The 20234-nt window shown below is 31.7% G+C and overlaps 1 protein-coding gene across 3 annotated transcripts in view; it reads left to right on the plus strand.

The window, feature by feature from the left end:
- Positions 1-20234, plus strand: part of LOC145294368 (uncharacterized) — a 1286825-nt gene that overhangs the window by 928559 nt on the left and 338032 nt on the right. For all 3 annotated transcript variants that reach the window (XM_080141377.1, XM_080141396.1, XM_080141385.1), the window contains exon 4: positions 10712-10753. The gene's annotated coding sequence lies outside the window, so the exon portion shown is untranslated. The remainder of the gene's footprint in view (positions 1-10711; positions 10754-20234) is intronic.

Below are 20234 nucleotides of genomic sequence, written 5' to 3' on the forward strand. Positions count from 1 at the left end.
ATATATATATATATATATATAACAAAGTAATGTTTACGAAAAAAATTAATCGTAAGATAAAATATATATGTAAAAAATAAATTCAGGAAACCAATTTTAATCGATTTTTTTTAGAAAATTAAATGAAAAAGGAAATACATCTTTAATAAGAGTTCGTAAATGCATAAATAATGTACAAGCAATGTGTTTTATTTTTGTTATGAGGGGCGTTTTGTTTGTTTAGTTTATAATAGGAAATCATTTTAATGAATGTGTATTTGTATAAATAAATATTATCTAAAGTATCAATTAAAGCCAAGCTAATGGAAAAATGGAAGAACTATTTTAAAACATAAATAAATATTAAGTTGTATTTATACTGAAACTGAGACATTACCATCTTTGAACTTTGGATTTTAGAAAGAAAATTGTCTAATTGTACCAGTAAAAGTTTTTCCAATTTACGAAGCAACATTAAGAAGTTACTTGTCCAACAAAAATAAAAGAAAGAAAGAATAGAAAACACGCTGTAATGGTCCTGTTGCGTGCGCCGTGAAATGTGAAGTAGTATTACGAACACTTCTTCTAACAGAAATACGGTGTCAGCGTCGGTCTTTGTCGTCGCTAAGCAACGATCTGGAAAAGGCTGGTCATTTCCATTTGCATACATACGTAGCGATTATCATTTGCCGATTATTGTTGAAAGCATTTCGATACAAAACCCAGCTTAAAACACTGTCAGGCACAGCAATTGCGTTTGTTTTAAATTTTATAAAAATCGGTCCACACTTTTTTTAGCCTATAAGAAACGAAATCACACACACAAAGACAAAGTTGCATTTATATTATACTATATATATATATATATATATATATATATATATATATATATATATGTGTGTGTGCGTGTGTGTATACTTATATATACATATATATATATATATATATAGATAGATAGATAGATAGATATAGATATGTAAATACATGTATATATATATCCATCTTTATCAAAACATACACAAATATATGCATATATTAGATCAAATAATATAACTGAAATATGATATTTCATATATTTACACTTACATGGAAATGTAATCAACCCGAGCACTCATGAAATCTTGTGAGAACGTTTTAGTTTATATTAATTTTGTTGAAATAAATGTCCCTTATCTCAGAGAGAGCTTGTTGAATATTTCAACTAAATAAATCATCAATTCTCATCCTTGAGACGATGTAAGTTCCACGTTGTTTTTTATATTTATTTAGTCACTGGTTATAAGGTGTAGGAGCCATGAAACAGTAACATTTTTCTAATTCGTTACATATAAGAATTAATTTAATTCTTAAGAACTAAATAAACTTATTAAATTAGTAAAATAAAAGAAGGTTGTAATTCATCTTAAAATACATATCTTACAGTTTTTATGTCCATGCAAATTTTCGATTTTTTATAAATATTTTCTGGTACATAATAATTGTATATATATATATATATATATATATATATATATATATATATATACACGTATACACATACATATATATATATATACATATATAAATATATATATATATATATATATATATATATATATATATATATATATATATATATACAAACTTTATCTATAATAGAATTTTAAGAACTTGTCTTACAAAATTTAGGATATCGTCATCAATGCAATTTCAAAATACATACGTAAAATAGAAAAGAGCTAAGGAATATTAAAGAATAATTTGCCGAAACAGTTTTACTCTACTTGCGAACGCAATCCTGTGCCCTCACTTGAAAATTTGACCTGTCTTTACTTAACAAACGATGCTTAAATGCAGTAAATTACAGCTATAAGAAACATAGAGAAATGGACAGAGGTAGAAATCGATAGATATATGTCAAAATGGTAATTCAATTACCTTATCGGAATATATATATATATATATATATATATATATATATATATATATATATATATATATATATATACATGTTAGTTCAAATTCCTTAACGGATATATACTTAAAAAAAATATTTTTCAAAAATTACCCACTGATGGCTTTAAGCCTAAATGTGCTCGTCTTAATTGCATCTTTCAACACCTGCTATGCATATTTAGGCCATAAGGGCAATGTGATTGTAGCCTATATATCATTACACACATGAATAAGCATTTGATCATCCGGAGATTATTTTATAGGTTCCCTCTCATACATGGTATATAGCATAATTTTATCTGCAAATATTTTGCTTTGTATTTAAATTCATTTAATGTTTGCTGTTTTTTTTTCTTCCAAGTCACAGGTTATGAGCAATTAATGTTAACTTTTTACCTTAATATTACCTACTTATGGTGACTGCATATTACCAGTTGGTTTAACTCTCATAGTTGTATATAGTGGGTGGTAACAGAATATCGAGTTCCGATTATTAAATACTTCTTTAGTTGCATACAAAATATATTTCTATTCTAACTTCCATCTAAATCGATTAACATGTTCTGGCGATTTTTTTTCATACGGACAGCTGGATAATGTTATCTGAAACAATTACAAAATAATAAAGCCATTCTTTGCCGTCCTGTCTCTTTAATACATACGCTACAAAACGTGTGGGATCGACTTATATGTGCTCGGCTTAATTACATCTATTCAATACCAGCTATGCATATTCGACCATAAGGACATTGCGGTAGATGATTTGATTAGAAAATTAGACACGTACCGTAGACGCATGAAAAAGAACCCCATCAATGGTTTAAAATGAGGACAGGAGGTTGAATGCGCACTTGTTATTCTAAATGTCATAAATTGTAGTGTAATCTTATTATCACTGCAGATTGTAATATACCAATATTAGAGACGTTGAAATATTCGATATATATATATATATATATATATATATATATATATATATATATATATATATATATATATGTATTAATATACTAGTATTTCAGCCCGGCGTTGTCCTGGTGTTTGGAGCTGTATGTTGAGAAAAAAAAAAGGTCAATTTTTTTTAAAATTTTAACCCTATTATGACCCCATAAGATCTATTGCTTTGAACTCAAATCAAGTTATTAAATTAGATCCATGTCCAAGAAACCTATAATTCCAAGTGTTTAGAACCAAAATTGGCAGATGAGTTTGGTAGAGTTTTCAAATTTCAAATCGTTGAACTTTGAACGCTTAACAGCCACGGATTACGGAGATTTTCCCAAATCTTAGTACGCTATATATCAATTTCAATATGTATATTGAAAATTGAGAGAGTGTTTGCGTAGGAAAATGTACACAGGCACACACACACACACACACACACACACACACACGGACACGCACAGTCACGTCCACTTTTTATATATATTAGTGATAGGATTCTAATAATTTTCCGATGCCGATTCTGTATGACTCTAACTTTTTTTTATTATAAGATTGTTATTTCCCGTGATTATCTTAAATCACATGTAAAACATGCAGATATTTTCCTAAACGTAAACTTGTGGAGGATGATCTATCGGTTTAAGCTTTACTGGTAATTTAAAATTCATGTATGTGTGTATCATTCGCTGATAATACCAAAACATCTAATAGGCAATTCATTAAATATATATATATATATGTATATATATATATATATGCATATATATATATATATATATTTGCAGATGAATAAGAAAGTTATATAATATGAATGTCAATAGTCAAAAACAAGAAAATTATAGGAGAATATACAAACATACATACTTATGTATATTTATATGAATATATATATATATATACATACATATAATATATATATATATATATATATATATATATATATATATATATATATATATCTTCCTGTTAAACCTCATATAGTGTGAAAGTCCTTCTTGTGAAAATACCCAATTGTACATCCCGGTTTCTGAACGGAGCATCAGGCTTTCGATTAATTCAGCAATATCAAAATCGTCAGGACACAATACACAGAATTTTACTTCAAGGAGAAAAAACACTTGTTTCATTTGTATTAAATCATAGTTTGTTATATGTGTCTGTTATTTTAAAATCATATGCTAAATCTAATCACTGAGCGCTGATGATGCAATCATTTTACTTGCTCAACAAAGAAAAGTAGTAAACCCATTTCAAAATGTGTTCACCAATCGACATTTTATGGGTAATTTCTTTACGTTCAGATTTGTTTTTCTTCTTCCTTTTGGATAAAACATTACAGGTTGCGTTGTATTAACTAAGTATAATCTTAAGTTGATCGAAAACACGTATACATTCTGAATTTTCTCATAAGCCTAGATTGCTACCTGCTGATGATGACAAATGATTTTAACAACTCTTCACAACTATTTTTCTTACAAAGGCATGATTACTTATCGGATAAGGGTTAAAGAATGTACAGCAGAAAATTGGACAATAAATTAATGGTTAGTAATGGAAATTCGGTAAATTTGTTTGCTTATATGGAACGGCTAATCAGAAACGTGTTTACATTAAACTTGAAAATACTCTAGTCAGCTCGAAAGCAAGATCGCGTAAGATAATTCCATAGGCGTGCAGTTCTAAGAAAGAAGCTTGTTCATGGAATCTACGTTTAGGCACAGACAAAGTGTGGGGAAACCTATTGATAGTGTTTTCTGCTATACAGGTGTTTTTGTGAAAGTTTGGCGCGTAGGGACCATAGACTAGAGCTCACTCGAGCACTTGCCATGAAAATAACGATAAAGAAGAAACAATATCGCAACATTCTTCTGTGAGAAAGAGGTTACAGAAAAGAGAAAATGTCATCCCTTACGAGTCTACGAAGTCTATTCTGAATATATCAAGGCAGGATAAGTCCTTTCTAGAAGCTCCTGCTCAGATGTGGCAACAGTACTCCATCGTGGGACGTATCTGGCTCTTATAGGCAGAAAATTGCATCATCACTGAGATATCTACTGGGTCGATATAAGGATCCCACCATTTTTCCAGCGGCTTTGGCAACTGATTTAATGCATGTGTTCCATTTCAGATCTGGAGTAAATGTTAAACCCAGAAGTTTGTCAAAACATGAGGCCTCCCCAACACGAGAGCTATTCATTTCAATTGATGCCAGATGGGGATCAGATCATTGATGATTTAAAGATAGAACCTTGATTTCCGATACATTAAAAGTAACAAGCCAACGCTTTCCCCATTGTACCACTTGATCAACTACAGAAAAGAGTGCATCGGAGAGAACTCGATCGTTTAAGGTCTTAGATGTGCTAACATTGAAAGTACTGTCATCAGCATACATGTCGACGAATGATGTAATGATGGTATGTGGAAGATCATTAATGTAAATCAGGAAGAGAGTTGGGCCCAGGATGGGTCTCTGAGAGACTCTAGCATTAATACTGTGAGTTTTTGATTTCTACGCATCAACTACTATTTTGAACTTATCAAAGGAAAATAATTTATTAATTGAGAAGACATTTCTAGCTATACCATAGCTAGAGATCTTGTGAAGTAAACTTTATCCCATACGCTATCATAGGCCTTTGACATGTCAAAAGCAAATGTCCTAGACATATAACCTCCGTCGAGAGATTCGCTAATCCTATGAGATATAACTATAAACATATCTGATGTAGATGTAGCAGAATGGAAACCATATTGCGTGTCACTAAGAAGGTTATTTTTTGATGAGATGGTTGATTACATCTCGAATAAACACGGATTTCGGCAACTTACTCATGACGGATAGGAAATTATTGGTATGTACTGAGAGGGAGATGAGCGATCACCTACGATAAACTGAATTATATCTAAGATTATCCTTGCTAATAACTGTCATGCGTCTAAGATATATATCAAGATAGCTATCACAATGAATATCACTCCTATCCGTAAACGTATACCGTCACAGGCTACACAAAATTCCTTTGTAAATCAGTATAAATAGCACCAACAATTTCATGAAATAACTATTAACTACTTTAATGCACCGCTTAGTATAAGTCCACGCACACTGTAGCTGAATATCAAACAAATAAAAAATAAAGGTTTTTTTCACTTGCATATTCGTCGTGAATAGCCTTTATTTAAAATATAAAAAAAAAGTTTACCACACATACCTTGCCGAAAAGTATCAACGGCCGTCATCTTTACGACCCAACTAGGCGTCGGTTAGTCGCGTCTTAATAAATGGGCAACTTCTATACCCATCAAAATAGATTTCTATATCTTTTTGTTACATATCTGCTTTACTGGGCACAGATATCGTACGTTTTTGCCATGAGAAGCGCAGAAGTAGTGCGCCACAATTTAAGATTAACTGTGGATCTGTAGAGTGTAGACCTTATCGTTCAGGGGAGTCAGTTCCAAAGTTACGTATATCAAAGCAGTTTTTGTCTCTCGCAATAATCCGAAATAATTGAACATTTTCTCAAAATATTGAAACTATGGTGTCTCTAATATATAGTTTACTTTGCGTACATTCACATTATGTCCTCAGTTATTTCACTTGAAATACTATGAATGGACGGATCTTCCGTTTATATGTTTGTGGAAACGCAGGAAGCATCCATTTAACTCCTACATCTCCCTTTTTCTTATGAAGAAGCCTCTTTGTATTGATTATAATACCATCAAGAATGTCTGCTAGGTTTTGAACTGTAAACTTGATTTCAGCGCACGTTATCAGTTATAGAGTCCAAACTAATTGGTGAATGTCGCGCCTTCCTTTGCCAAGAGTAAGACCGCCACAAGTCTTTATGGTTCCCGATAGCCCATGCTCAATAGCAAGGTTTTGTTTTTCGGTACACGTTTGGACGGCTTTTGATCAGCCGTTCCATTTGCTGGAAATACAAGTAGGCCGACTTTGCATACAGCTGCATATCATATATCTAGCTGCAGTGAATGTCTACATCATTGACTTTAAAGAGTCAAGGTGCAATTTCGAGTTTCCACTGCGCGGTGCCCATATAGAAAACTTCATATAAAATTACTGAATCTACAATATTGCTTTTCGTGGATCAACTATAGCATCCTACATATATATTTTTTATTCTAGGCAATTGTGGTCAATGACTTTATTAGAAGAAAATTATTCAATGTCTCAGTACCATCGAGGAGGCCATCTTATCTTTCTACATGTTATAGCATTGACGAAATAGTCTTTTTGCATCAATGTGTTATTGTGAAACTAGCAAACCATACTTTTTCGCTGAGAAATGGTATTCAGATTAGCATCAGTTATGTGTTTGTCTCTTTTTTTGAGCATATAATCGTTCAAACCGTTCTTGCAATCAGGGCCTTTCATCGAATGACCAATTGACCCCAACCAGCTCATCTTTGTATGAAGCCCACAAATTCGCATGCCACATGATTTTAGGAGCCTCTAACCAGGCTTTTACTCAACTGTCATCACTTATTTGTATCAAAGTTACTGATCGAATGTTGAGTTATACTCGTTTTTTCTCTACAAATAATTTATAACTTCAAGAAATGCCTGCATTTTCTCTGAATCATTTGGTCTACCAAGGTTTTTATTAGAAGAGTAAGCTTTTAAAAATATTGAAATCAAAATTTGCAAAACATGTTCTTTGGTAACTGCTTCTTGTGAAGCAAGGTCAGCAACCTTACATAATGGATGCCCATCGATCATTTTTGGCCATTCTCGAAAATGTTTAGACTCTGTCCTTAAACCGAATAGTTTTTTACACAGGACACATCAACACATCTTTATTTTCAATAAGATTTTGCTCCAGAAACCCTCCACACAATTTTCATAAAATAAAAGCACACACAATGAGCAGCTTGAAGAGAATAGTGTTTCAGCGTGGTAAGGACTGTTTTTAAGGTGTATTTCTATGTATTTGTGCTTGATAGAGTGTTGTCTTATTTCCTGTGAAGAAGTTGACCACTGATATATGGCCATCTCTCAACCTACTTCATTGAATCGATTCACTTCTGGCTGAAAATGGATTTCTATTCATTACTATAGAGTTCATTGTGGCAAGTAGCAAATTTGTCAACGTCTCTACGTATCGGTACTTCATTTTGGCCGGCATGAAATAAGAGTATTACATAATATTAAGCCCCCGCAGGAATACATCAAAAAACAAAAACAAAAACAAACAAAAACATTGCTGAATAAGTAATAATTATATTAAAATATAGTGAAACTGTTAGTTTTATCGATTTTCACACTGTTACATTCGTTAATTTTGAAGAGGAATTTACACTTACTGATTTGAGTCAGGGGAGACTAGAATCGCGCTAATCTTTAAAGATGTCGGTCGCGTATCACTTTCGGCAAGGTTACTTGTAGTAAACTGTTGTCTTCTTAAAGAGAGGTTATCAATGCCAAATATCAGAACAGTTTTTTAAGGAATTAGTTTGATATGAAGCCGATCAGCTTAATTGATTGGACTATATACTAACATCATCCGTATTATATCTCATTAACGTCAGAATAAATTATTTCTTATTTTCTATATCTGTTTGTTTGTAAATAAACAAGAAGCTTGAGCCCAATAAAAGCGGTAGGAAGAATCTAATAAAATTGATTTTCAAGCCGATCATTTGAGTGCACCGTCCCATGGGTAACAGGTTAGATGTGCCGCCCATCAACTCGATTGTTATAGGAAAAACTCGAGGCAGAACAAACTGTTGGTTTATAAGCATTGATGACAGCAGATGTCGCGAAACAGTACTGTATATGAATTATTTTGTATATATATATATATATATATATATATATATATATATATATATATATATATATGGACAGATAGCGATATACAAATATAGTAATAAAGTTATAAATGACGTTAGATTTTCCTTTTTTCATCATTTTATTTTCTCTACCTTTTTTTTTAATTGCCGGGGAATTAAGTAAGCATTCCCCTGTATTTTTTTATGATACTTTTACAATTATCTCTTTTATATTATTTTAATCTATTTATGTTGTTTTCTTTTTTTTATAATTATTGTTGTCTGATTATTTACTTGTTATACTACTCAAATCAAAAACTGCACCCTCCAAATGTTAATCTCTATTTATATGTTCAATTATTTATTTGACAATCGACTTACTTTCGTATACATATTTTTATAATTTACAATATTTAGTTATTTTTTTTCCTTTTACATGTTAGGTAGAGTTAAATAATACGTTATTAATTTTATATTAACCGAATACTGGTAATGCAGTGTATTCAATATACAAACTTTGATTTAAATTACTACCTTAACATAGATATCTTTAATTTTTGTTTAATTATTAATATTTCTGTATAATCCAATAGATCGAGACAGTGCAAGGGACATAATTTGCTTATGCTAACATTTACCGATTAATAGTTTTGTCGAAATTCATGTTATATTCTCCTATGCTTAATTTGACCTTGTAGTTTACACATTATTTTTTCTAGCAATTTAGTTTAAATTTCTCAATAAGTTATATATTGATTTAGTCTATTTAAATCTATTATACTCGTATCATCTTTATATGTAGCAAGTACTTAATATATTATGTTTTGTTGTGCTATTTATATGTCTCAGTTTTTATTTTATCACTAATTACAGTTATTAAATTTAAATGTAATTTAATATCATTTACTTAGCTTATATTTAGTTTTGTTCCTCTGCGTTAAGTAACCAAATTACTACTTTATTTTTGCCCCATCTCACATTTAAATACTAAATTAAAATTTCTTTTTTCTACACTTACATTTCAATAGCGACACATTTATTAAAACAAGAAGTGTAAATAAGGTACTCGGAAGATAATTTGCAATACTAAAATAAGACTTTCCTTAAGTAAGACATTGAATGTATATCCCATTTACTTAGAAAGGTAGAATATACCCCCTTTAAATAAACTAAACACACACACACACACACACACACACACATATATATATATATATATATGGCGATTGCTTGATCTTTTCAGCTGATCGCTTTCCTACACAACATCTCACCAGCTATTTAAAGTACATACATCCCTTTATTATGTTACCTCATGTTGTTCGCACATCCAGCTTTGCATAGAATGAAACGCACACATCTTTAACACTTCCAGACAGCTAAACGAAGGCCTTACACACCATTTATGCAGATTCCTCTTAAGCACCGTGTTCCAAGTCCCTTGACTTTAGTATCTTTGTCACTCATTATTCTGCCTACTCACTTCTTTTCTTAGCTATGGCTTAGAAACTTGCAATATTTATGCCAAGCTCATGAAATTAATCTTCCCGCAATCCTTTAATAATTTCTTTAGCTTGTTCTGTGGGCGCTCGTCAGCCGATAGCTTGCAGTAGAACAGCTGGTTGCAAATTATTAAACTTTAAAAAGGAAGATACTAGAATTTAAAAAAAACAACACTTTTTATTTAAACTCAATTAGATGTGCCTTATGAAAAATAAAGATGTAATTGGCATTTTGTTGCACGTTTAAGGATTTTAAATATTTAAACTATCTATTTATAAATTTCCTGAGAAGATATTTCTTCATGGATCCATGTGCATAGAACATTTGCCTTCTTCTCATGAATTGTATTACATATTATATATGATCAATAATCGCAAATGACACATTTAATTTCACATTCTTATATATTACTGAGGATAAAAGTGATTATATAATGCAAGGGTAGACGTGTTCGACCAAAAAATATCACATTAAAAACGTCAAAATTTTAGCTCCACATGATACATCCCCCCTTCATTATAGTAATATTATTATTTTTCTGTTTATTTTTCAGACTTTCGATCCGCTGTTTTAACAAAGGTTGTCAAATTTCAAGGTAAGTCTGTGTAACAGATAAGACAAATCCAAAGTTAATTTATATATTTTTATCGACAGCAACGTCCATCTCAACTCATAATATTTTACTACTGTATAGAAATAAATTATATAATAATAATGATATAATAAAGAGAACCATGTGCTAGTGTTGCAAGTTAGCAATACCCTGTGCCAAACTTGAGGATGCTTATGTAGAAAAGCAGACTAAGATTGTCATTGTATTTATACATCTACGGATATATAATGTTAATATATTTTATAGATGTTGACGTATACGCACCAGGTTGTCGCGACTTGAGCAAGTTATTTCAAGTTTTTAATGCCCTTAGTGACTTATTTTTTGTTTCTTTTTGTGTCATTCCATAAGTAATCAATACAGACACTTATACACCGAGAATTGATATTTCTTCCGAAATATTTCGAGTCGATGTTGACATGATATAAAAGTTACTTCATACATAAACAAATTCATGTAAATAAAACAAATAGAACAGAGTAGTCTATTGCAATCTGAAGACCATATATAGTAAGATCTATGCGGTGGACGATTTCGTACCGTAGATAAACAAATACCATTTATCATCTTCAAATAAGTATGTGTGTTCTGCGATATTAACCAAGTGCTAGTCTTGGACAATTTTGTAATACAAACCAGGAGATTATACACACACGCGCGCACACACATACACCTATATATATATATATATATATATATATATATATATATATACATATACATATATATATATTCATAGAAATATACATAAGTATGTATGTTTGTATATCCTCTTACCATTTTCTTGTTTTTGACTATTGGCATTCATATTATATAACTTTCTTATCTATGGGTTGTGGAATTGCATTTATCTGCAAAAGATAGACTTTATTTACAAATTATTTACTCATTCCTTTTAATGAATTGCCTATTAGATTTTCTGGTATTATCAGCGATTGAACATCTTTCATTTACTGTTACGTGTAATTATAATCATGAAGATATTCTACCCTGTTTATTCTCGTGAAACATTTGCATAAGATTGTATAGGAATAACACGCTCCTTCCTCTCTATATATTTATGTATGGGTAATTATGTGTGCTTAAAAATGGGCCCAGTCAACTCCTCTGTCAGTGGTTGGTCTTGAGGCATACAACTTCATATATTGGATATCCCAGGATAGGGAACACTTTATATTAGGTTGATAACCTCTAAAGACCCTGCAACATGTTATAATACACAAAAATTATCTGCCAGCTGAAGGTCAAACGAAACATTACGAATATGCTTTAATTTTAAGCGTTATGGCATACATGACTTCGTAGCTGAGGCATTAACGTTAAAGGAAAAAGTACATAGTAAGTTAAACTCGGTTTTGTGGCATGAGTAATTAGTTTAAAACGTTTTAAATCATTACAATATATTGGGTTCAATAATAACATATATGAGATCTGTATTAACCAAGATATCAGATTTAAGGGTGTTTTACGACCCAGCAATGTATAGGCAGCCTGCTTATATATATATATATATATATATATATATATATATATATATATATATATATATATATATATAATATATATATAATAAACAAATTTAAATATATTTATATATGCATATATATATATACATATATATAGTATATGCATATATATATATATAGTATATGAAGTTACACATAAACATGAGGGAAAACTCATGCATTACAAAGAGGTGATTAAGAGTGGGCGATAAAAAGAGCAAAATATATTCTTTTTATATATGTAGATAAATATTTTATAGACGCTACACTGAACTTGTTATTTTTCGGATAATCAAAATCCTCATCAGGGGATGTAATAGCTTATGCACCAATTAAAGCAACTTGTTCTCAAATACAAGAAATGGACAAAATATTCATAAAAATAAAATGGTAAAACGCTATATTTAAAGGAAGAGGCTGTGTGTTAAGTGACATTTTAGCTAAAAAAAAACGGAAAGTAATAATGGAAACAGAACGTAAATGTTAGCTAGATAAAGAGGGGGAAAAGGGAATGACCAGGAAAACAAAAAGAAAATTGACAAGTAAAAAAAAATAACAGAAATGGAAGAAGAGAAAAGGGGTCAACATGATCACATTGACACAAAAAATGGGAGATGGTGAAACACATTTGTAATCATTATTGATAAAGGATTCGAAGGTAACGTGTCAAAAAACAGGGGTGTCTACCGCACAGAATGCAAATAAAAAGAAAAAAAAAACACGTTGGCGAAAGCATGTATGGGACAGAGACAAATGTGCATACAGAGTTTCCAGTCAGGCATATACACAGACATTTATATGCGTGTAATTAACAAAACTCAGGTGTTTGACGCAGTAACTCCTAACTCTTAATCTAAGGAAATTTCAGTTGTGTTTACATCCCTCCTGTTTCTTCTAGCAGGCTTATCAGTCTAACCCCTGTCTCCTTCTTCCGTTTATATGTTTTTTTACTTTTTCCTTCCCCTTTTCGTTTCCATTCTCTTTTTTCCTTTTTATTCATCCACATAATCCTATATAATCTTGACATTTTATTCCCCCCTCATTGCTTTCTGGTGTTCTAGTGTCTTGAATGACACTTAACCTACCACCTCTCCCGTCAAATGTAGAATTTTAAAATTTAATTTTCATGAATAATATATATATGTATATATATATATATATATATATATATATATATATATATATATATATATATATATATATATATATATATATAGTGATGATCATATTTATTGGCACGGTAAAATAAAAGTTAAATTTTGTCTAATAAATTCTAAAAAAGGGATTAAATTAAAGAAAATAACAAAGTATATTATGTATTTTTAACTGGCCTTTCCGATGCAGCAATCGGATTTTAGAAAAAAATAAATAACAAAGGAACAAAAAACATAATTGCAAAAAAACCTTATTCAAAATTATTGGCACGGCTTTGTTTTTCTTTTAGTATCAGTATAATATCAATCAATTTCCGGTTTACGTGCTTTCTGAACTTTTTTATAGCCATATTATGCTTGTTTAACGCTAATTCAATGAATAATTTTTTTCAGATAATTTTTAGATAGCGATTTATTTAAACAATTATAAGTGACTAAATTATAATTTTCAATCGCCATGATTAAAACTAAGGAACACAGCGAAGACGTCAGGAAGCTTGTTGTAGCATGCCATACCAATGGGGAGGGCTATGATAAGATTTCAAAGAAGCTAAACCTTCCCAAATCCACTGTTAGAGCCATAATAAACAAGTTCAAATCGCAAGGCCACGTTATGAGTTTAGAGGGTAGAGGGAGAAAAAGGATTATTTCCCCAAGAGATGAACGGAAAATTGTTCGACAAGTAAAACAAAACCCAAGGATCTCTGTTGGGGAGATTGTTGATGAACAGAGCACCTCTGGAGTGAATGTATCTCGACATACAGTTGGTAGAGTTTTGAAGAGAGCTGGTTTAAAAGCATGTCTTCCGAGAAAGACTCCCTTATTGAAGCCTATGCACCTGAAAGCAAGGCTAGCCTTTGCAAAACGTCATATTGATAAAGATGTTGCATTCTGGAAACGTGTTCTATGGACTGACGAAACGAAAATAGAGTTATTTGGCCATAATAAAGTGTCTTATATTTACAGAAAATCTGGCGAAGCTTTCCTGCCTAAGAACACTATACCCACAGTGAAGCACGGTGGAGGTAGTTTGATGTTTTGGGGATCCTTTGCTGCCTCTGGACTAGGGCGACTTGTTAAGGTCACAGGTAGCATAAAAAAGGAAGATTATGTTAAAATATTGGATGAAAACCTGAAAGACTCTGCTAAAGAGCTCTCACTTGGTCGTCGTTGGTGGTTCATGCAAGATAATGACCCAAAGCATTCGGCTAAACTGACTAAGAAATGGCTTGAGGACAATCATATTAATGTTTTGGAGTGGCTATCACAAAGCCCAGACCTTAATCAAATTGAAAATTTATGGAGAACATTAAAATTGAGGGTAATACAAAGGAAGCCTAAGAATCTTATTCAATTGGAGGATTATTGTCAGGAAGAGTGGGCTAAAATTACTACTGAAGAGTGCAACAACTTGGTTGTAAACTATGAAAAGCGACTGAGGAAGGTAATCAAGGCCAAAGGCTATACAATTGATTATTAAATAAATCGTGCCAATAATTTTGAACAACGGTTTTTTGCAATTATGTTTGTTGTTCCTTTGTTATTTATTTTTTCTAAAATCCTATTGCTGCATCGGAAAGGCCAGTTAAAAATACATAATATACTTTGTTATTTTCTTTAATTTAATCCCTTTTTTAGAATTTATTAGACAAAATTAAACTTTTATTTTACCGTGCCAATAAATATGATCATCACTGCATATATATATATATATATATATATATATATATATATATATATATATATATATATATATATATATATATTCTATTTCTTTGGGAAATGAATGCCTACATTGGGACATACGCATGTTTACATCACCCGACTAGGACCTTTGGTTCGTGTCCACCGTTTCCGAAACACTAGCATGTTCAGTGAAACGACCAAGTTATATGTGTTTATATATATATATATATATATATATATATATATATATATATATATATATATATATATATATATATATACGCACACCCACACATATATATATAATATTTGAGTCACAAATCACATACCTATTTTGATTTTAACATACTTTTAAAATTTAATATTTATATCTATGAAATTAATATCATAAAATAAAGGCGATACACTTTATTTAGCTTGCGAAACTTGTATTGTTAAATGTGAAAATACCTCCCAGTTTCTGCTTCATAGATTTGAGCACTTTGATCAACTCAGCCATAAGATTTTCCAAAGTTTCAGGAATTATTTCTCTTATTCATCTAGTGATGGTTTCCTTTAACTTTATTTAAGATTGAGGCTTGTTGGCAAAAACGTTTTTTTTTTTAGAGATCAAGACGACTTGGGCTTGTTAAATCAGAAGAACTAAATGGCAAATTATATTATTGAGGCTTTATTGGGATAGTAAAAATGTAAAATTTCTTAACGTTGTAAGATACTGAATTTTTCCAAGGATCTAAAAAAAAATCAACAAATTTCATAATACTTAGAAATACGAACGTTATATAATATTAAGTGGGTCAGTAATTTTAGCCTACCCTATGCAAATATGAACATATGTATGAAATTAAGCTACACAGAATATTCGGCGTTTTATTTCGAACACACATATATATATATACATATATATATACATATATATACATATATATATACTATGTGTATATATATACTATGTATATATATACTATGTATATATATACTATGTATATATAATATATATATATATATATATATATAAATATATACATATATATATGTATGTATACATATATATAATATTTTTAAAAATGTTTAATTACATTTTTACCCCAAACAAGGAGCATTGCCACTTTGGTATAGGGGGTTACTATCAGGGGCAGCAACTACTGGGGCACTATGTTGGGATTTGGGCAGAAAGATGTCGGTTCACTTTTCACTGTAACTTCTGCATGTCAGTACAGTTGGGGAAGCAGGAACTTGGAATGGAATTCCAAAGTCTAGCGGTTCTTGGGAAGAAACTACTGGAGTAGAAATATCTTTTACATCTAGGGATCTCTATTGTGTGGGGGTGGAATTTAGCAGCCTGTCGGGTTTGTCGAGGGTGTCTACGTCGTGGGGGCACAAGTTTCTGCAGTTCGTCAGAGCATTCACCATAAAACTACTTGTAGGACAGGAAGAGAGATGCAATGTTTCGTCGATGGGACAGAGGTTTAAGCTTAGATGCCAGTTCAGGGCCTATCAGATTGGCGACTCTTTTTAACCAAGCCAGAGACTAGTAGCAGATTCCGCGGCCCAAATTTGACAACAATACTCCATACATGGGGGAATGCTGGCCTTAGAGAGGTACAGGATACTTTCAGGCGTAAGCAGTTTTCTAGCACGGTAGAGAGAGCCTACCTTTTTCGCAGGGGTCCTGGCAATGTTTTCAATATAATTGTTCCAACTCATGTTTCCTGTAAACGTTAGGCCAAGCTGTTTGAAAGATGTACTCTCAGACAGGGAGTCACTGGCCATTGCTATTAGTGGCAGAGAAGGTTTCTTGTAATTATTGAAGGAAACCAGTTTAGTTTTGGCTGCATTGAATGTGACCATCCATTTATGTTCCCATTCCACTACAGATTGCATGTCATCCTCTAGTGTTTTTTGTCATTTCTTTAGATATGTGTTCGTTTGTTTTCCTGTCATGCCTGTTATAGAGTTTAATGTCATCAGCATATATACCCATCTCAGAGGCAATTGTGTCGGGGAGGTCATTAATAAATATTAGGAACAATAGAGGTCCAAGGATAGACCCCTGAGGCACTCCCGCATTTATATCACACTGTTTAGACGTACGGCCGTCGAGGACAACCTGGATTTTTCTCTTACCTAAGAAGGATTTAATTATGTTAAGTATTCTACCAGTGATACCGTATGATCAAATTTTCCTGAGGAGACCCTTGTGACATACCCTGTCAAAAGCCTTAGATATATCTAGAGGTACCGCTCTGCCCCCCTCTCTTTGTCCATTGAATGGTATATACGTTCAGAGATTACAGTGAGGATGTCAGCTGTGGAAGGCGCATGTCTAAATCCATATTGTTTGTCAGTCAGAAGTTTAGCATGTGTAAGGTGCCGAAATAGAGCATGGTTAATTTTGGTCTAAAATAGTTTGGCGAAAAGTGGGAGGAGACTAATAGGGCGTTAATTAGATGGGTCAGTTATTTCGCCAGAATTCTGGAATATTGGTACCACACAAGCAGTTTTCCAACAGCCCGGAAAGCATGATTCATTAAGGCATTTGTTGTAGAGTTGGGAGAGAACTGGTGCTAATTCGGCAGAGCACTTTTTTAATAGCACAGCTGGGATGAGATCAGGTTCACATGCTCTTGAAGTGTCAAGGTTTTTTTATGATAGGGTGTACCTGAGCAGGGGTGATTTTATATCGTCTAGCGTGGCGTCTGTCCGCAAAGGAAAGTCAGACAGGGGGTGGTTGGTGGAATTCGAGGCAAATCGTCTGGCAATTATACTAGTCTTGTCGGTTTCTGAGCAAACAACCTCGTGATTGTTGGTTAGCGGGGGAATTGTTGATTGCCCATTATTTACTACACAGTTGTAGATTTTCCAGAAGTCACGATTTCCTAATTTTTCTGCTTCGATGCGTTTTTTAGTGGTTTCAGTATATTCTGTCTTAGCTTTCGCTGTTTCTTTCTTAACGTTATTTCTAGCTTCTATATACTTCTGTGTGTGTGAACTGGACTTATGTCGGTTAAATCTGCGGGATGCATGCTGCCTTGGAGAAATGCCAGTTGCGCAAGTCGAAGTCAACAATTGGGGATAGTTGGGCTTGCTATAAAATTTCCGCATAGGAACATGTGCTTCCATTGCTGTTTTGAACCATTCAGTGGTCTAATTTGCGCACTGTTCAGCAGGAAGAGACAAAATATTTCCCCATGGGACATCTCTGATAAGATCTCTGATGGCTTCCCAGTCAACTTTTTTATAATATCTCGTTCTTTTAACACTGGCTCTTCACATTAGTGATCTAGAATTTAGGGCAATTTCTACCATTATCATTGCATGGTCACCGTTCCCAAGTGGGCTGTAAGCATTTGTTGTACAATCCTCGGGAACTGTCGTCAGAAACAGATCTAGAAGTCATGCTTGTTGTTCTTGCTGCTCATGGAAACGGGTATATATATAGTGCAGGGTGTCTAATATATATATATATATATATATATATATATATATATATACATATATATATATATATAAATATATATATGCTGGTGTTAATCGTAACACTCGGCACTGAAGATTACCGAAAGGATGAAACAGTAGAGACTGTAGGTATTTAATTATTATTATTATTATTGTTAATATATATATATATATATATATATATATATATATATATTAATAATAATAATAATAATTAAATACCTATATATATATATTAATAATAATAATAATTAAATACCTATATATATATATATATATATATATATATATATATATATATATATATATATATATATATATGAGAGAGAGAGAGGGGGGCGGGAGAACGATACTCGTGTTTTTAAGAATATACTGGTATATTTCACTTTAATGCTTCACTGTTGTGACGTGTTATTAAAAAGAATACACAATAATTTTGCTCGTATATTAATTTATCAATCGGAAAACTAGTGCAGACCAGTTATTACGTTGGTGTAAAAAATAATGGCGTTTGTACCTTGTACTTAAACGTCAAATAACTGCATTTTTTGCACACACCTAATAGTTGAAGTAAAACGCGATACACTCCGTAATGAATAATTTGGTATATGGACTACATTGGCCATTTACATGCAATGGATCAGATATATTTCGAAGTATTTGGGTACGATTCATATAAAAGCAGGCTTCCAGTTAAAAGAAACCATTTTAAAACTTATTCTTATAAATACCATGCCGATGTATATAATTACAATACAATTTAAAATGATGTGTATTATTATTCTAATTCCGGTTAAGACACATTAGAGTACATGGGTTAGGTAATCGGTTAGCAATAATATATTGTGGTTGCATAAGACAACAGCTTGCCATCGACTCATAAATTTATCACAACAGAATTTTTGTATCAGTTTGATAATTTCGTTGGAAATAGACGCATGATTTTTTTTCATGAAGAATATATCCTTCTCACTTACACCTTATATTTTCCCTATGTAATTTTTTATCGAAATTATATTTGTACGAAAGATAAGATGGAGATGATTTAATCATACCAGTTAACTCATCAATTCACTGCTCTAATATATATATATATATATATATATATATATATATATAGTGTGTATATGTTTGTTTGTATATAAGAATGAGTTTCCCTATCGAACATTTGAAAATTAAATAGTTTAATCGTTGAAATACACACTGTTTATTACTGATCTCCTTAGGAATATATGTGTACAAAATGTTTTTTTATGAAAATCAGTAAAAAATGCATATAGTTACACAATCGCCGAGTAATATTTCAATACATATAATTATAGCTTAAGATTAGTTTTATTCATAGTGTTACAACACAGGGAAGTCTGTGCATTAAAACGTTCTATAGATTTGTGTTTTTTTTTATTTTGGTAGTTGAGATTTTGTTCAACAAACAGATACTGAGATAGTGAGTAGAAAATTTAGATCGAGGTATTGAAAGAATGATGACAACATTGAGACAAGTACGTTGTCCACACCAAAAACTCGGACTAATGTGAGCGTAATAACTTGACGTTCAAAGAGGCGGCTGTTCAAAACAACGATAGTAATACTATTCGAGAAAATATATTAATCCCACTTAATGGATTCCGTAGCATAGATGAGAAAATAACATCTAAA

The sequence above is a fragment of the Euprymna scolopes genome, chromosome 1 (genome assembly GCF_053919585.1).
Source record: "Euprymna scolopes isolate OS-2025 chromosome 1, ASM5391958v1, whole genome shotgun sequence".
In the NCBI taxonomy this organism is placed as follows: domain Eukaryota; kingdom Metazoa; phylum Mollusca; class Cephalopoda; order Sepiida; family Sepiolidae; genus Euprymna; species Euprymna scolopes.